The sequence below is a fragment of the Schistocerca nitens genome, chromosome 1 (assembly GCF_023898315.1).
Source record: "Schistocerca nitens isolate TAMUIC-IGC-003100 chromosome 1, iqSchNite1.1, whole genome shotgun sequence".
Lineage (NCBI taxonomy): Eukaryota > Metazoa > Arthropoda > Insecta > Orthoptera > Acrididae > Schistocerca > Schistocerca nitens.
In genome coordinates this window covers 426,918,986-426,941,786 of record NC_064614.1, presented here as the reverse complement: position 1 = coordinate 426,941,786, position 22,801 = coordinate 426,918,986, and the positions used below count along the sequence as shown (strand labels likewise).

Genomic DNA, 22,801 nt, shown 5'->3' with positions numbered 1-22,801 from the left:
CTTTAGAGTTTAGTGTATCATGTGTACTTATCGGAAGGTAATATTTTTTTGTGTGATGTGTAACTAGTAAGTTTTGTGTGCCACATTGTTATAATAATTAGCTGAAGGGTTCACTATCGTTCCATGTGTGAGAAGTATGACCAGTGCCAACAGACCTCTCTGAAGGGAGGAAGGAGAATGATTGTAGTGGTTCAAACCTGTGTCTGGCTATCCTGATTGAGGTTTTCTCTGTGATGTCACCAGATTGCTTCATGCAAATGGTTCCTTTGAAAGGGCACAGCTGATTTCCTTCCCTAATCTGAGCTTGTGCTCTGTCTCTAATGACCTCATTGTCAACAGGACATTAAAACACTGATCACCTCCTCCTCTGCAATGATTGCAGTCCCTTTTTTCAGGTTGTTGTACAATGGGAATGAAGAGGATTCTAGTCATGGTAATGCTTCTCTTCTTCATTGATGGAGGAGTGTTAGTGCTGCAGGATCAGGCACCTGGACAGCAGTCATTGATGGACATGAGATTAGTCTTTAATGCATGGGAACTGAGGAAAGAGGTGAGGAGGTTGGAGGATATGTTTTCTGGACTACAACAGAAAGCAAAGGTCAGAGGTATAATCAGTGAAGTTACAAAAGAGTACAATAAGTTGCATAAGTCTTAGGAACAGTTATGAGAGTGAATGTGGCGAGCGATAGATTTACTGCTCTGTAGTTTGTGATGACACAAGAGGGTTGGTTAACTGCTGGGGGGGGGGGGGGGGGGGAAATCTTGAAACGTGTTCAAGTCTGGAGATGAGAGTATCATCTGGGATTTGAATGGGATTATTTTAAAGGTGAATCTCACTCAGCCCTCGTTGTGTTGGTATAAAAAACCATTAGACATGTAGGCAACCCAGCACCTAACTTAAACAACACCTTAAGACCAGACCTCCTCCGTGCACCAGATGAGCTTACAGCGGCGCAAAAAGTTCGTATTATTGGCTCTGAGCACTATGGAACTTAACTTCTAAGGTCATAAGTCCCCTAGAACTTAAAACTACTTAAACCTAACTAACCTAAGGACATTACACACATCCATGGCCGGGGCAGGATTCGAACCTGCGACCTTAGCGGTCGCAAGGATCCAGCATTCTTACCTCCATGGGATACAGACTATAGCGCCTAGAACCGCTGGCCACCCCGGCCGGCAAAGTTCGTATTACCACCTATCAAATGCTCCACCATGACTATTACTGTGTCGTATTCTGGAACAATTGTGATTTTGACTCTGATTTGTGTAACACGTATTTATTTCAGACGGAAAACCATCAAAACTATCGACTTCCACTGCACCACTAACCAATGGACTGGGATAACCTTAGTAAATATCGTTTATTTACTTGCCTGTCTGAAATTGTTAATAGTGAATAATGTTTTATTCGTCTCATAACATACAATTTCTAATCATATGAAGAGCAGACATAACGATTATATTCAGAAAAAGCCAATGAAACGTGTGCTTTATAATACATTAGAGGCAACGAAGAGGAGAGTCTTGTGTTTTTTATGTCAATTTATAAAACGTGTCGAAACATTTTTTGTCCAAAGAGTAAAGGGACACAAATCTGAAGACAGGATTTGTAAACGGGCGTTGGGGTGAGGGGGGGGGGGGGGGCAGGGAGACGAGTGAATATGGCGGGAAGTGTAAACTGCGATTGTGTTACCTCTACAAATATAAACGTAAATTGAACGGAAAATGTACGACATACGTAAAAATCAGTGAATACTGCAAGCTTAAATGCATTGTGCGTGATATTACAACTCAAGTGTCCGGAAATTCGGTCTAGAAATAGTGAACTACTGGTATGTATATGAAGTCAAATCAAATGGCTCACGAGTGTGATGTGCGCAATGTTCTACCACACGGAAATACAACCGTTGAAAGTGAAAATATACCATGTAAAAAATGTGTAGCAGATATTGAATATTTTAAAAGAGTGCATCATAAGCATGCAACCAGCGATTAACACTTTAAATAGTGATCCAACGAAACTTCGAAATGAAAATACTGAACTGTTAGGTTATCTGAAATCGAGTGCACCAGTTAAAACAAAACCTACAAAAACTGTAAACAGTGAGAAAGTAAAGCAGAATGAATGGATCAGAAGCAAAAATACTACAACGAAGGACTCAAGTGCTTGTGTTATGATGTCGAAGGTCGAAGGCATGACTATGATGTGCCCTGATAAAACCAACAGCGTTAATACAAATGAAAACTGTAAAAAATCGATCGACCAGTGCCCCAAAAAATGATACACAGTGAAAACACAGTCTAGTTAGACTGTGGTGAAAGCAAGAGACAGAACGTATTAATTCTTTCTGACAGTCATGGTCGTCACTGTGCAAAAATTATGATCTGTTGTCAAAATCAAAAACACTACATCTCTTCTGTTATAAAACCTAACACACAGTTAAAGGACGTGGTTTGTAACATAGACTGGAAGACGAAAGAATATACGAAATATGACAGTGTAATCATTCTAGGTGGGACAAACGACATCCTAAAGAAATTTCAGAATTTCATATGTGCCTTAGCAGATTCTCTTCATAAGACAATCCACACAAAAGCTATCTTGTGCACAATTCTGTACAGATACGATGTACCAAAACTGAACAAAAATCTATGCTGCAAACGAATTCTCAGTGAACACTGCAAAAAAATTATCAGCATGTAATGGTAATGGACGTCAATACATTCTTCAGCAGAAGCGATTATACAAAGCATGGACTTTACTTGCGAATGGAAGGCAAAGAGAAATAATGTAGACATTTAAAGCTAGAAGTAGGTGCCAATCTGCAAGTACCAGCTCTAACGTACATACAATGTGAAGACCTTTCAGCAAATATGACAATGACAACACAAGAAAAATCAGCAGCAAAAACGGATTTATCCAACTCGATAGTTATGAAAGTTAAACGAGAAGGTGCAAAAAAGAACTGTACTACACCTTCATCTCTCAAAGAAGACACAGCAAAACAAAACTACCATCGACTAAACCAGGCTGTGATAGCGGCAAAAACATCTAACCAAGAAAAAAAGCAACTGAACCAAGTTCCATACCCAAAGATATTCAAGATACAACAAGAACAACTGGGCCCTGGAAACCACAAGCAGTACCTACAGGAGACCCACTAAGGACATCAGCAGATCCAATCATAAAAGTATCACCAACGACACCTAATTTTACATGTCTCAGTGAACACCAACAATCAACTACTACCACCCCAGCAACAGAAGAAAATTCAGCAATTCCAGTGAGAAGAAATGTTAGGCGACCATGTCATCTACAAGATTTTTTATTCCCAAAACGCCTCAAGACGAAATTAGGAAAACCAGTGCACCTATCAACACCACCTCCAGTAGCAGTCCTTGCAGCAAAAACAGAAACCACCTCAACATCGACCACGCTTCAGGATGAGAATGAAGATTTCCCACATAATTTAAATTCAGGAATAAAGGTAAGTGGTCAACCCAGTACAATCAGAACAAACTTAAAATCTCACCAGGTCACTCTTCTTCATCAGAATATACAGTCACATAGGAATAAAGTAAGAGACCTATAAATCTTGCTATCAAGTGAACTCAGATATGTTAATATACTTTGCTTAACTGAACACTGGTTGAAAGAAAATGAGTTAAAGACAGTGAAAATACGGATTATGTGTTAGCAGCACAAACTTGTAGAAATCAGTTTACACATGGAGGAAACTGCATATACATAAAGAAAGATATCTAATTCAGTAACTTAGTCAATGTTGAATCCTTAAACACTGATAAAGATTTTGAAATATCAGGCATAGAAATTCCAGCATTCAAGTTAATTGTAATACGTTTATATAGATCTCCAGATACACACCTAAAAAAATTCAACACTCAGCTTGATACTTTACTAAATAAAGTAGTAACAAATCTAAAAACAGTTCTTATATGTGGAGACCTGAATGTAGACTTTAATAAGCGAAGCAATTCAAAATCTGAGCTGATGAACATATTAACAGCCAATAATTTGGAGATTACATCCACTCCCCTACATGTGAAATGAATCATTCTAGTACTACTATAGACCAAATAATAATTAGCTCCAAAAAAATATAAATCAGTTGCAATTAAAGCTGGACTGGCAGACCATCATGCACAGGCTATAAGCTTTTGTGTAAACACTAATCCATCCTATAATTATATCAGGAAGACTACACACATGGGCAGAACTTCCAATAATACTGCAGTAAAAACATTCCAGAATTATCTCCAACAAGAATCATGGGAGCTAGAGTATAGTACAGAAAATATTTCTGATAAGTTTCAGACATTCATGAATATTTTTCAGTATAGTACAGAAAATATTTCTGATAAGTTTCAGACATTCATGAATATTTTTAAATATTCAGTCACAATACTAGAAGGAAACATGATATCCACTATGAACAGCCAAATCTAAGTATGGTGCAGAAAGGAGTCCATTTCAGTGGCTGTAAGATTTTTAATGCCCTCCCTTCAAGAATTAAGTGCTTGGTAGATGATGATCTCCTGTTTAAAAAAACCTTAAGGCAGTTCCTATTGCAAGGATCATTTTATACATTAGAAGAGTTCCTGAACTACAGTGCTTAACATCTCTTGTATTGTAAATTGCAAATGTATGCCCAAATTTGTATTTGTAATACCAAATATTTTTATTGTAAAGATATATTTTGCAATATTTATTTCTCTGTGACACTTATTATTTTGTAATCTTTATCTCTCCCTAAAATGTATTTTTGTAGCGGGACCTAAGTTACTGTTTACTGTTTTTTGTTTTGTAATCTCTATCTATTTCTAAAATGTATTTTTTTTGTAGTGGGACCTAAGTTACTGTTTACTGTTTTTGTTTTGTTTTATGTATTACCATAAATTCTGGCCAAAAGCATGTAAAATTGACATGTTCCATATCCTGTAATACTGTCACAACATGGATCACCGGAACAAGAGCTAAATAAATAAATAAATAAATGATCTTGCTTTTCCATTGAAAGCCAAAACAACCCAAACCACTAAAGGGAACAAGTGGATTACTAGTGGTATAAGGACATCTTGTGCTAGCTAACGGCACCTTCACAATATTGCAAGAAGCTACAACACAACTCAGGAGTTTGACAGTTACTTTAAAAAATATAAATCTATCTTAAATAAAATTATAAAGGAGGCAAAGAAACGAGACAATGACAAACACATAGAAAATGCTTCAAACAGAACCAAAGCAATCTGGCAAGTTGTAAACAAAGAAACCAAATCTTACAAAAATAGAGTTAATAATACAGTATTAAAGGCGGGCTTGGACATTAATAACCCACAGGAAGTAGGTAATATGTTTAATAACTATTATATAAATGTAACAGAGAAACTACTACAACACACCTCTAATAGAAATAGCATACAGAAAAAGGGAAAAAAGTCTCAATCAAATCTATGTTTCTGTACCCAACAAATGTAGAAGAAGTAGAAGTTACAATACAAAGTCTCAAAATGAAACACTCTGCAAGCGTAGATGATATACCTGATTTCATTAGAAAGAAATGTGGGGACTTGATCACTGAGACCTTAACTCACCTATGTAACCTATCTTTTGCTACAGGAACTTTTCTTTCATGTTTGAAAACAGTTAAAGCCATTATACAAGAAAGGAAACGAAGATGATATTTTCAACTACAGACCATTGGCACTTCTGTCTGTTTTCTCAAAAATATTAGAAAGTCTCCTCAATAAGAGACTAACAGACTTCTTAAAGGATAATGGCATTCTGTCGGAATCTCAACATGGATTTAGAGCAAACCATTCAACCGATTCAGCAGTTCATTCCTTCCTATTAGAGGCGCTGATAGCATTAGACAACAAAAAACTTACCATGGGCATATTTTAAGATTTGTCAGAGGCATTTGACACCATAAATCATGACAAATTGCTACAAAAGCTACAAAATCTTGGCAATAGGGAAACAGCTACAACTGGCCCAGCTCTTATCTTAAGAACAGGGAGCAATATGTGGAAATAGAACAGGAAAGGGATAATGTCATTAGGAAATATAATTCCAAGCTGCTGACTGTTAAATATGGAGTGCCACAAGGATCAGTAATAGGTCCTGTTCTGTTCTTACTCTATGTAAATGAACTAAACATAAGCAATGATAGCAGTAAAATATTTCAATTTGCTGATGATACGAGTGTTCTAATTACAGGAAACTCAGAAGAAACTCTTGTAAAAGACATAAGAGAAGTCACTGACAGGCTAACATGTTACTTTGATGACAATGAGTTAATAATAAACACTGGAAAAACTGTAGCTATGGATATACACACAGCACAAACAAAAAATCTGATATCACCCAATCTAGAGCTATATGGACAGACAATTGCCAAAACAGCTGTACCAAATTTCTTGGACTTCTTCTACAAGACAACTTGCAATTGAAAGCATATATTGAGCAAATGAACAAAAAATTATGTACTTCTTGTTTTGTGTTACATACATTAAAAAACTGTACCAGCTACAACACTCTTCAGTGTGTATATTATGCAGTTGTACACTCTCACCTCCGGTATGGGATTATGTTCTGGGAAAATTCTGGAACTGCCATCAAAACATTCGAAATTAAAAAAAAAAATTGTAAGAATAATGGAAGAGGTAGATAATCGCAAATCATATAGACCATTGTTTCAAAAAAGGATGATCATGCGACTTTCTTGCATATATATATATATATATATATATATATATATATATATATATATACTTGAAAATATAATTTGCTTAAAGCAAAACTTACATACAAAAAGAGCACTCATCACTCAAAATCACACAATACACAGCTATGATACAAGACAAAAATTGGATGTACATGCTCAAAGCGCCAACACAAAGTTATTTCAAAACGGTCTTATCCATCCTAGTATCCAACTGTACAATGCCTTACGGGTTACCATTAAACAATTACAAAACGTTGGTCACTTCAAATCTAAATTGAAGTCGTACTTGGTTGATCACAGCTTTTACACAGTAAATGAGTACCTACAAAAATAAATTTTTCTATGTTAACCCAATGTAGTCTCATTCAGAAGAACATCTGTATTTAACTCTCTGTATATAGCGTAACACCATTTATTTAAGTATTCATCATTAATTGATATGTTAATGTGTGTTATTTTGTACAAATGTTTATTATATGTAAAACTGTTAATATTAACATAAAATCTAAATATCTCTTGCACATTGTGCAGCTGTAAATGAAAATGGATCAATAAATCAAACCAATAAATGAAATGTTGCACCACAATTCTGCAGGGACAATTAACCGTCCTGTGTCAGTCAGCAGGACGACATCATAGAGGATGGAGCAGTCATCTGCCTGCAGTCCAGACATTGTTACGCAAAAAGTTGTATTGAGATTGCAAGAGTGCTTATTCAGGACGCTGAGAACTCGAAAGACGTCTACCAGCGCTTGTGAAAGGTGATGCTGAGAAATATTACGAGGGTGAGTCAAATGAAAACCTTAAATTTGTAATAACAAATCGTAATTTCGCACCGTTATCCTGTAAGTTGGTAAGCCTGCTACAAACAGCGTGCAGAATGGCCTGTAGGTGGCAGAATAGTGCAGATGCACACATACCGCCACAGTATCAGTATAAAGATGGCCACCCCACTTTCGACTTGCACCAGGGAAGAACAGTATTCTGTTATTCGATTTTTGTGTAGTGAAGGTGTGAAACCTATTGAAAATCTTCGACGAATGAAGGTTCAGTACGGTGATGCATGTTTGTCACAGCAGCAAGTCTACGAATGGTGTAGGAAGTTCACAAATGGTGTGACTTCAGTGGAAGATGCTCCTCATCCAGGTCAGGCGCAACGAGTTGTGACTCCACAGAACATTGTAGCAGTTGAAGCCATAGTGAAGGAAAACCACCGAGTGACACTGAATGGCATTGAAATATGTTTACAGATTAGTCATGGGTCAGCACACCACATTGTGCATGATGTGCTCCAGTTTCAGAAAGTGTCTGCAAGATGGGTACCATGGCAGCTGACTCCTGAAATTAGAGAACGATGTGTTGATTCCTGTGAAGAACTTCTTCGGCGCTTTGAACGAGAAGGTGACGGTTTCCTTGTAAGAATCGTTACCGGGGACGAAACCCGGGTTCACTTCCACCAACCGGAAACGAAGAGAGCGAAGCGAGCAAGGAATGGCGCCATTCCTTATCACCAAAACCAAAGAAGTTTCGAACAGAACCATCAGCAGGGAAGGTTATGCTGACTCTCTTTTGGGATGAAAAAGGTGTCATTTTGGAGCATTACATGCCTAGAGGAACCACTGTCACCAGTGCATCATACACAGATCTCCTAAAAAATCATCTGCGGCCTGCGATCAAATCAAAGTGACGTGGATTGCTGCCATCAGGTGTGACAATGCAAGGCCCCACACTGCCCATACAACAGTTGCAACAATCACAGACCTGCATTTTGAGTGTCTTCCTCATCCTCTATACTCATCAGACCTTGTCTCAAGTGATATCCATATGTTTGGACCACTCAAAGACGCAATGGATGAAAGAAGTTCCGTTCTGATGAAGAGGTACGCCATGAGGTGCATGAGTGGTTGTGCAGACTACCAAAAGAATTTTTTTCTAAAGGAGTTTATGCAATTTGTAAGCGCTGGAGGACTTGCATTAAGCATGGGGGAGATTATGTTGAAAAGTGATACAGCTTTGTACCACTTCTGCACAATAAATAATATTTTTTTTAAAATTTAAGGTTTTCATTTGACTCACCCTTGTACATTTATGACAGTGTTCTGGATGAGATGACCAAGCAAAAAGTCAGAACAAATTAAGCAATTTCCGCCCAATCGTGACATCCTGCCTCCCTAGCCTGCTATGAGTTCTGAGGTGAAAGTGCTACTGTTGGAGAAATACTAACCAGCCAGCTAACAAATATTCTCCCCAGATCACACCCTCACTCTCAGATGTTCTCAGGTGCTAGCCAACGATCTTTGTACAAGACAGTATCCAGGTGTGTATGTGATGTCAAATAGCACAGTCTACAACAGTGGTTAACTTTAAGATGAAGACCACTGCAATACCAGATGACACAGCCAGCCATATTCATTGAACCTGACTCTTGTAGCTGCAGACACCCGCTTGAGCTGGATTTTGTGTGCGGACAGCTTGGCATCTTCACACTGTGGGTTCATCTGCTGGGTCACTTCCTCCTGCCGGTAACCACCTCCCTGGTGAGCCTAGTTTTGGAACCTTAGCTGGGGGCTGCCCAACTATACTGTTGCTATCCACCGGTTCCTGTGCACTGTCATTTTTGCCGATCACCCCCAGAGAGGGCACATACTTTTGACTTTGGACTGGCTGGATACTATGATTTAAACACTGTTGATGATTGAAATTTCGTGATATGATCTTGTCGCTGTGAAAAGCGCCTTTGTTTCAATGGTTGCCATCCTCCTTGCTCGTCATAAGTAGCACGGGAAGGGGCACTCAGGTGCAATTTGTGTCGTCTATGATGTCACTCGTAAGTCATGGGGTTTCCCTACTCCAACCTCCTCTCCCCTGTAAAAAATGTCAATTGACCTGTGTATAAAATGACGAGACATTCAAATTTTGGTGAGAAACTCAAAAAATAGCCCAGTTGTGCTAGTGTGTTTCCTACGGGAGCTGTTGTTCTAAGTATGAATTGGTGGGAAATTCGAAACAGTGCATTGTCATGCTGGCTGACTTGGAATGTTGGCCATTGCTCTTGACATCACAACCATAGACTTGGAATACGAGCACCAGCATAATATGTCATCTGAATCAGAGATGACTGACCTGGGATAGAAGATGGCAATTGAACATGGCAACTGGGAAATACTGGTGCAGCACTATGAATGACATCACAATCTTGCTCAGACCTGTCAGGCTATTCATAAGTATGTAGAATTCCAGCATACTGACCCAGATTCGAGATAATGACACAGGCTCTGTGATGTCACAATCCGAAACTCAGAATACTCTGGCAGTCTTAGTATGATGTCACAATCCAGCATCCAATTGCACATCTTCATCGTCCTTCCACATACGACAGAGTGTGAGAGTAAAAAGAAAAAGACTGTACAAAAATTGAATGTTTTTTCTTTCATTTGTTTGCGCCTTACCACGCATTCATAATTAATGTCTTTGCCAGCTCTCTGGTCGCTCGGTGTTTCATTTTTTGTATTCGGTTTTTAATAAATCTTAATTTTACGGCATCCTGGGGGCCTTTCATCATGTACCTACACAACTGCCCCACACTGTACGTTGACATGGTATGGAGATGTACAATGTTTCCATTTTTTTTTGTAATTACATTTGCCAATAGGGTTCGATGCCCTTTATTGTCGGCTTCCTTTTTTATTTAATGGAATGGATATCTCAATTTATCCTATGTATGTTAGAATTCTACAAGAAATTAAAAGATTATATGCATAATATGACAGTTCATTACCTATTTGAATTTAGCGCGCTAACACTAATATTCAGTTTGCTTAATTCTCGCCGTCGGGTTTCGCACTGGCCGATTTGGCGGCTACGAGCTAGACGCTAACGGTCAACATGCTAGAAGCTACCGTCGCAAGTGCGTGCACTCGCTGTCTCAGTGTTGATTCCACACTGAGTATCACACTTTCACCTGAGTGTCACATATCGAAGAATTGCTGTGGCGTTTGTCTTCATTCTGGGTGCAGTGGATGTGTGCTTGTTGTTCAAAATCCGACACTGTGGCAGAAGATCTCCATTTTTACGGTTCGGGCCTCATTTTACTCGTCGTACTCGCATTTTCAACGGAGAGAACCCTTATCAACAGCATCCGTCGATGAGGTAAGTACCGGCTCGAACAAATATAGTTCACTTGTCACTGTGTCAAGTGTTGTGAGCCACGATACTCAGAAGTTATTCTGTTGCACAGTCATGTTCATATCACCACACTTGACCGTCTACTTGTTGAAAAACACATATAGCCATCCAAAACATAGTATAAATTGCTTGTCGTTAAAGTTCATTTCTTCATATAGTGTTTGGTTTCCAACGAAAATTTGTACAAGTATTTAGTTATGAAAATATACATAACATGATAGCTTATACCTTTGACTGACATCCCATCCATCACTTATATTACGAATATAAATATCTTAAGTTTTAAAACGTCATAAAATTTTCATTAACTGGTTTCTGTTACTACAGTTTGTTTGTTAGTTTCAACTTCTCTTAGTTCACATCACGTGTACAAATTAATTACATATCACATTATTATGACACAATACAAGCATATGATACATTTATGTTTCATTTTATAGGAGGGAAGAAGGGAAATACTCATCTACTGGTTCAAGGATTTATGAGGAATGTTGCTCGTATAATGATGGACTAGTTGCCAAGGAACTTTTGTTTCATTAAAATAATTGTACCGATTAATCATCCATGTAGTATCATGTTGTTTCTTCTCTTGTTAGTGCTGCTTCTTCAATTCACGTGTAGCTTAGTGTAAAACATGACGTTTTAACCATCGTAGACTTATCTTTCTCAAACACCTGGAAATGTCATTATTCAAGATTTCATGTGAAACCATAAAAATTAACTGGTTTTTGTAAAATCTGATGCTTAAATGTTTATGTGTACTCTGCAGCGAATTGGTACTGATAATTTTCACGGAAACACACTGCGATTATGCATATTTCGTTTTTCGTTTGCCATATGACCTTTGTATAAATATCCTTATAACTAAATTGTTTACTGGAGGTGGGGCCCGTTTCTTCATTTTCTACCTGCTACTCTCGACGTAATTCTCTTCTTCCGCTCCGTGGCGATGCACTGAAAGAAAAAACTAACTTAAAACTAATTGCATTACATAGCCCGGTGGCCACTGATACATCTGATCATTGCATACGCCCGCAGATAGTTCCATACGTTGTTTAAATTCGTAGACATTCGTTTATTATGTTACCCATTACGTTCATTTATTCGGCAAAGAAAATTATTTGACATCTCTCACGGTATTTTGTCGTTAGCCCATAGCTTACACGTCTCGTATAGTTTTTCATGATGCTTCCTTTTGGTTGTAAATATGTTGTATATAGCTCAGTATGTAATTAAATATCTGTGTACATATATCAATAGATTCCTTAGTTCTTAGATAGTAAATGTATTTGCGCAGTATTTCCGTTTACTTTGTATTTAAGTTAGGTACATATTGCATTCCTATTTTGGTTGCGCCTTCTGCCAGTCTGTCGCGCATGCGAACAGGTCAGTGTCTCCTCTCCTACTACTGACGTCAGTGCGTAAAGTTGAGCGAGCGACAGTTGAGCCCTAAGCGAATTTCGTTTATACTTACTGTGTTATTCCTCATTGCTGTTAATTTTTATGCATACGTGTACAAATAGAAAGAATTACTTATGCCTATACACATTACTTTATCTTAAAATACACTCCAGAAGAAAAATTACACTTAGAAAAATGTACACTATGTACAATTATCTTGCGATTAAAAAAAAAAAGTTACCACGTTTCGTCATTCTATAAATGCTTTTATATATTTGTGAAGATGGAGACCCTTATCTCTTCCCGTTTTCTCATAAACTAACCTGTGCACCCCAGGATATGGTATTTTGGAATTCCATATGGTCCTGAATAGAGTAATTGCCACCCCTTAGTCAATTTGCCAAATTTTGTCGATTTAGGGTGCGTCCGTAAGAAGACTCGCTGCCCTTCAAAACACTGTGTAACACGTTTCAGTTTTTTCTTATAAATTTTCCTTCTACACCTGTCCCTGTTTTCTAGTGCAACTATGGCTTGTTTGATTTTGTCTTGCAGTGTCATTTCTGTAGTGGGTACCTTTGGTACGGGCGACTCCCACTCATTCGTTTGTTTTGTCCGGAACAGCAATTCATTAAGAGAATGTGGAAGGTTATTGACAACTGGCCTGAAAGGAGTTACGCATTCTACCCATCGGGTGTATTTGTGAGGGGTGTATGTCTTAATAAAACTGTTAAATTCTTTAAAGACTCGTTCAATTGGGCTTGCTTCTGGGTGTAAAAGGCTTACTAATGTGTGCTTTATGCCCTATGAGGTCATAAATTGTTTCCAATTTTGCCCACCGAAATATGAAGCATTGTCAGTAAGTAGTACCTTTGGTTTACCTACTCTTCTCAAATACTCTCCCTCAATTCTTTTTCTGTTATTTGTAGCTGTTGCATTTTTAATGGCATACATTTTGATATGTTTCGAGAAAATATCATATAGTACTACTACGTATCTTCTTGGATATGCACCAGCTAAGTCCAGGAATACTATATCTAGAGGGCTTTCTGTGAGTATTGCGTGTAGCTCAGTATATTTTGACACATTGGACTGTCTTGATTTTTGACATGTTGCACACCTTCTTAATACCTATAGGACTCTCCTTTTCAAATTTGGAAAATAATGAAGTGTTGCAATTTTTTCAGTACATTTGCCTACTCCATACTGTCCCCATATTTCATGTGTGTGTCTTATAAATTCATCGATATAATCTTCAGGAATACACACACACCAATGAACAGATATTTCATGTTTCCTATGAAACCATACGCCCTTACACTCCTGATACCATTTCCTTATCTTTCCACCTTCATCTTGCTTACGGTTTTGCATGGCTTTTCTCCATCTACGATCTTGCTGTTATATAATATTCATTTGCTTACAAAACGTATGGTAACTGGACCGTTGTGCTGTACCTTGCAGTAGTAACGTTCTGATTTCTGCATCCTGCTCTGTTTATTCACGAAATTCCTCTAAACCTTGCGGTAACCTGGACAAGGCTACCACAACAACATTCTGACTTCCTTTAATATTTATGATTTCGAAACTGAATTCTTATAAATATAGACACCACCTAGCCAATCTATGGTGTAATAGTTTACTTGTTAAAAGAAATGACAATGACTGATGGTCACAGTAAACTTTGGTATTCTTGCCCCATAAAAAATATTCAAACTTTTTAAATGCCCATATTACTGCCAAACTTTCCAATCCAGACACAGATTAAGATCTTTCTGCTTCTGACAACGTGCAACTAGCAAAACTGATAACCTTGGGTACTTCCTTACCGTCTACCTCTCGCATCTGGAGTAAGCATGCCCCCAGCCCTTAAGATGAGGCATCTGTGCATAGACAAAAGTCCTTGGACAAGTCATGGTGGCTAAGAATGTTTGCATTGACCAACGCCTGCTTAATGTTATCAAAGTCCTCTTGACACTTATTATCCAGTAACCAAAGCCTATTTTTTCGTAACAAGTTGAGCAATGCATCACTGTTCATCAGTTGTTGCGGTACGAACTTCGAAAAAACGAAACTAGTCCTAAAAAGGCCTTTAGTTGTTTTTTATTTCTTGGAGCTAGACAATTGCGTATGTAATCAAGTTTATTTGGATCAGGTAATATACCTTGTTCTTACACATGTCCTAAAAATCTAACTTTCTCCTTACCAAAACTAGACTTTTTTAAATTAGCTGTTACTCTGTAATCTGCAAATCGTTGAAGCACCTGTTCAATGAGCCTGATATGTTCTAACCAAGTGGGTGTGGCTATTAGCATGTCGTCTACATAAACAGTGACTTTGCTAAGCAATTCTGGTCCTAAAACCTTGTCCAATACAGATATAAACACTCCTGAGTTAATGTGATTCTTGAGTTTCTCCCGGCGTATTTGATAATCAAAATATCCACGGGTGTACTGCCGGTCTACAGTGTCCAACGGGCACAATATTTCGGCGATCATACATGTCGCCATCATCAGGTGAACTGACGGACTGAGCTCCTGTGAACGTGCCGGCACGGAGATCCGTACACTATGGCTGCTCAGGTGGAACTGGGTTCGGTCGCGGCGGCGGCGGATTTAAATACCCTCCGCCCGCGGCGCGCTCACTCCGCCGTCCGCGCCCCGCGCCACGGTCGCGCGGTGGAACAGATTGCGACGGCGTCTGAGCTGACGTCGGTGTGATGGCTCCGTCCGCCGTGGTCGTCACAACTATACATTTGCTCGATTTACTCTTGATTAACCCAATCGCTGGTTCCCAAGCCTTGCTAAGATTATAGCCACAGTCACGATTTATGAGGTCGTCATTGGTGCGAATTTCGATGGCCTCTCTAACAACGCTGTCCCAGTATCTCGACGTCTGTACCAGAATCCTCGTGCGTTCATACTCCATAGCGTGATTTTCCGACAAACAATGTTCAGCGACCGCCGACTTGCTCGGATACATCAGTCGAGTGTGCCTCTGGTGTTCACGGCATCGATCCTCGACGGTACGCATCGTCTGACCAATATACGACTTGCCACATTGACACGGAATCTGGTACACGCCGGCCTTCCTCAAACCGAGGTCATCTTTGGCGCTCCCCACGAGTGCACGAGTTTTATTCGGAGGACAAAACACCGTTCCGACCCGGTGTTTCTTCAAAATGCGGGCGATCTTTCCCGAGAGTGCGCCTGTATATGGGATAAACGCAGTGCCTACCTCCTCCCTCGTGATTTCATCCATATCCACAGGTTGTGCTGTAGTGGTTGGGCGGAGAGCACGTTGAATCTGCCACTCTGAGTACCCATTTTTTCGAAATACAGTTCTCAGATGTTCCAATTCCTGGGGTAGACTCTCTGCGTCAGAGATAGTGCGCGCCCTATGTACTAGAGTTTTAAGTACCCCATTCCTCTGTGAAGGGTGGTGGCAGCTGTCTGCGTGCAAATACAGATCAGTGTGCGTTGTCTTCCGATACACCCCATGACCTAGGGTGCCGTCAGGCCTTCTCTCGACCAAGACGTCAAGGAAAGGTAGTTTACCCTCCGTTTCAGTCTCCATAGTGAATTTGATGTTGGGGTGTATGGAGTTTAGATGTGTAAGGAAGTCAAGGAGTTTATCCATACCATGTGGCCAGATGACGAAAGTGTCGTCCACGTAACGGAAAAAGCAAGTAGGTTTCCATTCGGATGACGACAGGGCTTCCTCCTCGAAGTTCTCCATGTACAAATTCGCTACCACCGGTGAGAGTGGGCTACCCATGGCGACTCCCTCCGTCTGTTCGTAGTATTCTCCATTAAAAAGAAAATACGTGGAAGTCAAGACATGCCTAAAAAGTTCAGTGGTCTTCTCGTCAAACTTCTGACTAATCAATTCTAGTGACTCTCGCAGGGGTACCCTCGTGAACAAGGAAACGACGTCAAAACTCACCATGATATCTGACTCACCCAACGTGAAGCTATCAAGGCGTTTAACAAAATCCACGGAATTACGGATGTGATGAGGGCATTTACCCACGTAAGGACTTAATATTCCCGTCAGGTATTTGGCCAACAAATATGTAGGTGCCCTGATGTTGCTGACAATGGGGCGTAATGGTACCCCCTCTTTGTGAACCTTCGGGAGTCCATATAGTCTAGGCGGTACCGGACCTTGGGGTAACAATTTCTTAGCGTCACCCTCCGGTAATTCTGCGTCCTTGAGAAGCGACCTCGTCTTGTTGTCCACCTTCTTTGTAGGGTCAACGCTGATCTTCCGGTAGGAATCGTCATTTAGCAGGCTCTGCATCTTATCAGTGTAGTCCTTATGGGAGACAACAACTGTAGCATTGCCTTTGTCAGCCGGTAAGACAACAATTTCAGAGCGCTCCCTCAGATCACGAATGGCCGCCCTCTCTTTACTAGTGATATTTGACTTCATCGGCTTGGATTTCGTCAACGCACGACAAGTTTCACGACGTATTTCCTCAGCTGATTCAGGCGGAAGTCGAGCTGCAACCTGTTCAACAGCACTAACAATTTCTGCGACCGGAGTGAACTTGGGGGTGGGAGCGAAGTTGAGACCTTTCTGCAAAACCGAGACCGCATCATCACTCAACACCATGCCACTCAAATTGATGACAGTCTTGCCCGGAACCTGCAGAGATGGTTTGTCAAGGAGACGTGAGAACTTAGCTGTTTGACGTCCCGTTGCCTTCTTATGGGCGGAATCAGCTGCAACCCAGGTGACACCATCAATCCAATCCCAGGAAAAAGAAGTGAAATTACTAGCCAGTTGCAAATGCAGTTTGAGTAATTCCTGTGAGATAAACTCAAGGCTCCGGCGGGTGAAATGCACTCTCTCACGTACCAATGCGAGGCTGGCTCGTTTCTTGATTCTCTTAGCTGCTGCAGAATCGATGTGATGCATAACCTTAGCAAAATTTGGAACAACGTTCTCGGAACGACATCTCTTTAGAAAGGCAAGAGTACTTAGCAAACGACATCTACGGTGGCGCAACTTTTCAAATTTCTTCATGCTGCGATACATCTCCTCCCCGTAAAGGTGTATGATGTACACCTTTACGGGGAGGAGATGTATCGCAGCATGAAGAAATTTGAAAAGTTGCGCCACCGTAGATGTCGTTTGCTAAGTACTCTTGCCTTTCTAAAGAGATGTCGTTCCGAGAACGTTGTTCCAAATTTTGCTAAGGTTATGCATCACATCGATTCTGCAGCAGCTAAGAGAATCAAGAAACGAGCCAGCCTCGCATTGGTACGTGAGAGAGTGCATTTCACCCGCCGGAGCCTTGAGTTTATCTCACAGGAATTACTCAAACTGCATTTGCAACTGGCTAGTAATTTCACTTCTTTTTCCTGGGATTGGATTGATGGTGTCACCTGGGTTGCAGCTGATTCCGCCCATAAGAAGGCAACGGGACGTCAAACAGCTAAGTTCTCACGTCTCCTTGACAAACCATCTCTGCAGGTTCCGGGCAAGACTGTCATCAATTTGAGTGGCATGGTGTTGAGTGATGATGCGGTCTCGGTTTTGCAGAAAGGTCTCAACTTCGCTCCCACCCCCAAGTTCACTCCGGTCGCAGAAATTGTTAGTGCTGTTGAACAGGTTGCAGCTCGACTTCCGCCTGAATCAGCTGAGGAAATACGTCGTGAAACTTGTCGTGCGTTGACGAAATCCAAGCCGATGAAGTCAAATATCACTAGTAAAGAGAGGGCGGCCATTCGTGATCTGAGGGAGCGCTCTGAAATTGTTGTCTTACCGGCTGACAAAGGCAATGCTACAGTTGTTGTCTCCCATAAGGACTACACTGATAAGATGCAGAGCCTGCTAAATGACGATTCCTACCGGAAGATCAGCGTTGACCCTACAAAGAAGGTGGACAACAAGACGAGGTCGCTTCTCAAGGACGCAGAATTACCGGAGGGTGACGCTAAGAAATTGTTACCCCAAGGTCCGGTACCGCCTAGACTATATGGACTCCCGAAGGTTCACAAAGAGGGGGTACCATTACGCCCCATTGTCAGCAACATCAGGGCACCTACATATTTGTTGGCCAAATACCTGACGGGAATATTAAGTCCTTACGTGGGTAAATGCCCTCATCACATCCGTAATTCCGTGGATTTTGTTAAACGCCTTGATAGCTTCACGTTGGGTGAGTCAGATATCATGGTGAGTTTTGACGTCGTTTCCTTGTTCACGAGGGTACCCCTGCGAGAGTCACTAGAATTGATTAGTCAGAAGTTTGACGAGAAGACCACTGAACTTTTTAGGCATGTCTTGACTTCCACGTATTTTCTTTTTAATGGAGAATACTACGAACAGACGGAGGGAGTCGCCATGGGTAGCCCACTCTCACCGGTGGTAGCGAATTTGTACATGGAGAACTTCGAGGAGGAAGCCCTGTCGTCATCCGAATGGAAACCTACTTGCTTTTTCCGTTACGTGGACGACACTTTCGTCATCTGGCCACATGGTATGGATAAACTCCTTGACTTCCTTACACATCTAAACTCCATACACCCCAACATCAAATTCACTATGGAGACTGAAACGGAGGGTAAACTACCTTTCCTTGACGTCTTGGTCAAGAGAAGGCCTGACGGCACCCTAGGTCATGGGGTGTATCGGAAGACAACGCACACTGATCTGTATTTGCACGCAGACAGCTGCCACCACCCTTCACAGAGGAATGGGGTACTTAAAACTCTAGTACATAGGGCGCGCACTATCTCTGACGCAGAGAGTCTACCCCAGGAATTGGAACATCTGAGAACTGTATTTCGAAAAAATGGGTACTCAGAGTGGCAGATTCAACGTGCTCTCCGCCCAACCACTACAGCACAACCTGTGGATATGGATGAAATCACGAGGGAGGAGGTAGGCACTGCGTTTATCCCATATACAGGCGCACTCTCGGGAAAGATCGCCCGCATTTTGAAGAAACACCGGGTCGGAACGGTGTTTTGTCCTCCGAATAAAACTCGTGCACTCGTGGGGAGCGCCAAAGATGACCTCGGTTTGAGGAAGGCCGGCGTGTACCAGATTCCGTGTCAATGTGGCAAGTCGTATATTGGTCAGACGATGCGTACCGTCGAGGATCGATGCCGTGAACACCAGAGGCACACTCGACTGATGTATCCGAGCAAGTCGGCGGTCGCTGAACATTGTTTGTCGGAAAATCACGCTATGGAGTATGAACGCACGAGGATTCTGGTACAGACGTCGAGATACTGGGACAGCGTTGTTAGAGAGGCCATCGAAATTCGCACCAATGACGACCTCATAAATCGTGACTGTGGCTATAATCTTAGCAAGGCTTGGGAACCAGCGATTGGGTTAATCAAGAGTAAATCGAGCAAATGTATAGTTGTGACGACCACGGCGGACGGAGCCATCACACCGACGTCAGCTCAGACGCCGTCGCAATCTGTTCCACCGCGCGACCGTGGCGCGGGGCGCGGACGGCGGAGTGAGCGCGCCGCGGGCGGAGGGTATTTAAATCCGCCGCCGCCGCGACCGAACCCAGTTCCACCTGAGCAGCCATAGTGTACGGATCTCCGTGCCGGCACGTTCACAGGAGCTCAGTCCGTCAGTTCACCTGATGATGGCGACATGTATGATCGCCGAAATATTGTGCCCGTTGGACACTGTAGACCGGCAGTACACCCGTGGATATTTTGATTACTCCTGAGTTAATGTTCATTCCAAAAGGTAGAACACGAAATTCGTAACTTCTGCCACCAAAAAAAAAAAATGCTGTATGTTTTCGACTTTCTTCGTGGATCATTATTTGCCAGTAGGATACTTGAGATCGAGTATACTGAAATATTTTGTATTGTAAAACTTTAGAAGCTTTTTGTCCAAATTGCTGGCTTTGTGCGTACTGGTACTATAATCTTATTGATACCTCTAGCATGGAGGACTAATCTTACAGAATCATCTGGTTTGCTAACTAGTAATATTGGACTACAATAGGGTGAAAATGAAGGTTGTATAATTCCCCATTTAATCATATGATTGATCTCTTCCCATACTGCCTCTCGTTTTGCCCATGGAATAGGACATAACATTACGCAAAATGTTTCATGTGGATAGACTTCAAATTTATATTCATAGCGTTTTATTATTCCTGGATCCTTACTGCAAACATTGGCATGCTTAAATAACAAGTTAGAAAGTTCTTGTCGTTGCATCTCATTAGTACCTGTGATTCACTTAGTTTCTGCTCTACGAGGTGCATTCAAGTTCTAAGGGCTACGATTTTTTTTCTAATTAACTACTCACCCGAAATCGATGAAACTGGCATTACTTCTCGACGTAATCGCCCTGCCGACGTACACATTTTTCAAAACGCTGACGCCATGATTCCATGGCAGCGGCGAAGGCTTCTTTAGGAGTCTGTTTTGACCACTGGAAAAATCGCTGAGGCAATAGCAGCACGGCTGGTGAATGTGCGGCCACGGAGAGTGTCTTTCATTGTTGGAAAAAGCCAAAAGTCACTAGGAGCCAGGTCAGGTGAGTAGGGAGCATGAGGAATCACTTCAAAGTTGTTATCACGAAGAAACTGTTGCGTAATGTTAGCTCGATGTGTGGGTGCGTTGTCTTGGTGAAACAGCACACGTGCAGCCCTTCCCGGACGTTTTTGTTGCAGTGCAGGATGGAATTTGTTCTTCAAAACATTTTCGTAGGATGCACCTGTTACCGTAGTGCCCTTTGGAACGCAATGGGTAAGGATTACGCCCTCGCTGTCCCAGAACATGGACACCATCATTTTTTCAGCACTGGCGGTTACCCGAAATTTTTTTGGTGGCCGTGAATCTGTGCTGACTGGCGCTTTGTTTCTGGATTGTAAAATGGCGTCCACGTCTCATCCATTGTCACAACCGACGAAAAGAAAGTCCCATTCATGCTGTCGTTGTATGTCAACATTGCTTGGCAACATGCCACACGGGCAGCCATGTGGTCGTCCGTCAGCATTCGTGGCACCCACCTGGATGACACTTTTCGCATTTTCAGGTCGTCATGCAGGATTGTGTGCACAGAACCCACAGAAATGCCAACTCTGGAGGTGATCTGTTCAACAGTTATTCGGCGATCCCCCAAACAACTCTCTCCACTTTCTCGATCATGTCGTGAGACCGGCTTGTGCGAGCCCGAGGTTGTTTCGGTTTGTTGTCACACGATGTTCTGCCTTCATTACACTGTCGCACCCACGAACGCACTTTCGACACATCCATAACTCCATCACCACATGTCTCCTTCAACTGTCGATGAATTTCAATTGGTTTCACACCACGCAAATTCAGGAAACGAATGATTGCACGCTGTTCAAGTAAGGAAAACGTCGCCATTTTAAGTATTTAAAACAGTTCATTCTCGCCGCTGGCGGTAAAATTCCGTCTGCCGTATGGTGCTGCAATCTCTGGCACGTATTGACAATGAATGCGGCCTCATTTTAAAACAATGCGCATATTTCTATCTCTTTCCAGTCCGGAGAAAAAAAATCGGAGGCCTTAGAACTTGAATGCACCTCGTACTATTTCCTAACTAACCTCAGTGTTTGCTTCTTGTTTAGTATAGAATTTGTCTGTGAAATATACAGCTGTTAAGGAATATTGTACCACTACATTTCAGTCTGGTTTGTTTTCGTTACTTTCATAAGGTGTTCTGACTCAATCAATAGAACAGATCTGATCCTTTACAAAAAAGTGACATTTACCATTACCTATGTTAATCTGCGTTTTATATGTTCTAAAAGTGTACATGCCAATAAGACAGTTAACTAAAAGTTTGTTGGTTATAAGAAAGTTGCATTTCACTGTCAAATGTTCCATTTGTAATGGAATAAGTACCTGATGTTTCACCAGTGTAGTCTAACTGCTTGTAGCAGTTTGCACCTTGCCGTTTTGGACAGGAAATGTTGGGAACTGGCCACTCTTCTTCAATTCCCAAAACAATGCATTTGACATTAGGTTAGTAGTTGAACCTGCATCCAAAATTAACTGTGTGTCAATGTCAAATATTTTCACCTTAATGATTGCTTGTGTTTGTTTTTCCTTGACCTTTTCTAATATATATAATTCACGCTGATACAAATCATCCTTCATGTCACCTTATTTGTCAAACCTTACAAAACGTTGTTCTACCTTGCCCCCACTCCCTGATAGGTCAATGTCCTGGGGCTTAACTACGACTGTTGGTGTTTTCCGACAGCGTAGTGTGACTTAATTCGTTACATGGAGACATTTTAGTTAGTTGCACTGTGTGGGTACTTCTCCAATTTGTGTCATTTTCTGCTGTGCCATTGATGCCGTGCGTCTGCCACTGCTGCGCTTGGCCGTTTCTATTCATTTCGGCATAGGGCCTTGCGATGGTGGATTTTAATTCGCTCGTGCGTTGAAATTTCCCCTGATGTTTTGGAAATTTCTTTTAAATCGTTTGTTTTTTCCATC

At 41.3% G+C, this 22,801-nt stretch overlaps 1 protein-coding gene across 3 annotated transcripts in view; it reads right to left on the bottom strand.

Annotated features, from left to right (window-relative positions):
* The window catches only part of LOC126250644 (tektin-1), a 215,978-nt gene that overhangs the window by 190,828 nt on the left and 2,349 nt on the right, over positions 1 to 22,801 (bottom strand). Inside the window, exon 1 of one of the 3 annotated variants that reach the window (XM_049951578.1) lies at positions 3,537 to 3,640. The exons of 1 other annotated variant lie outside the window; for it this stretch is intronic. The gene's annotated coding sequence lies outside the window, so the exon portion shown is untranslated. Of the gene's footprint in view, positions 1 to 2,980; positions 3,055 to 3,536; positions 3,641 to 22,801 lie in introns of those variants that run through there. One more of the 3 variants, XM_049951577.1, reaches the window with a different exon arrangement.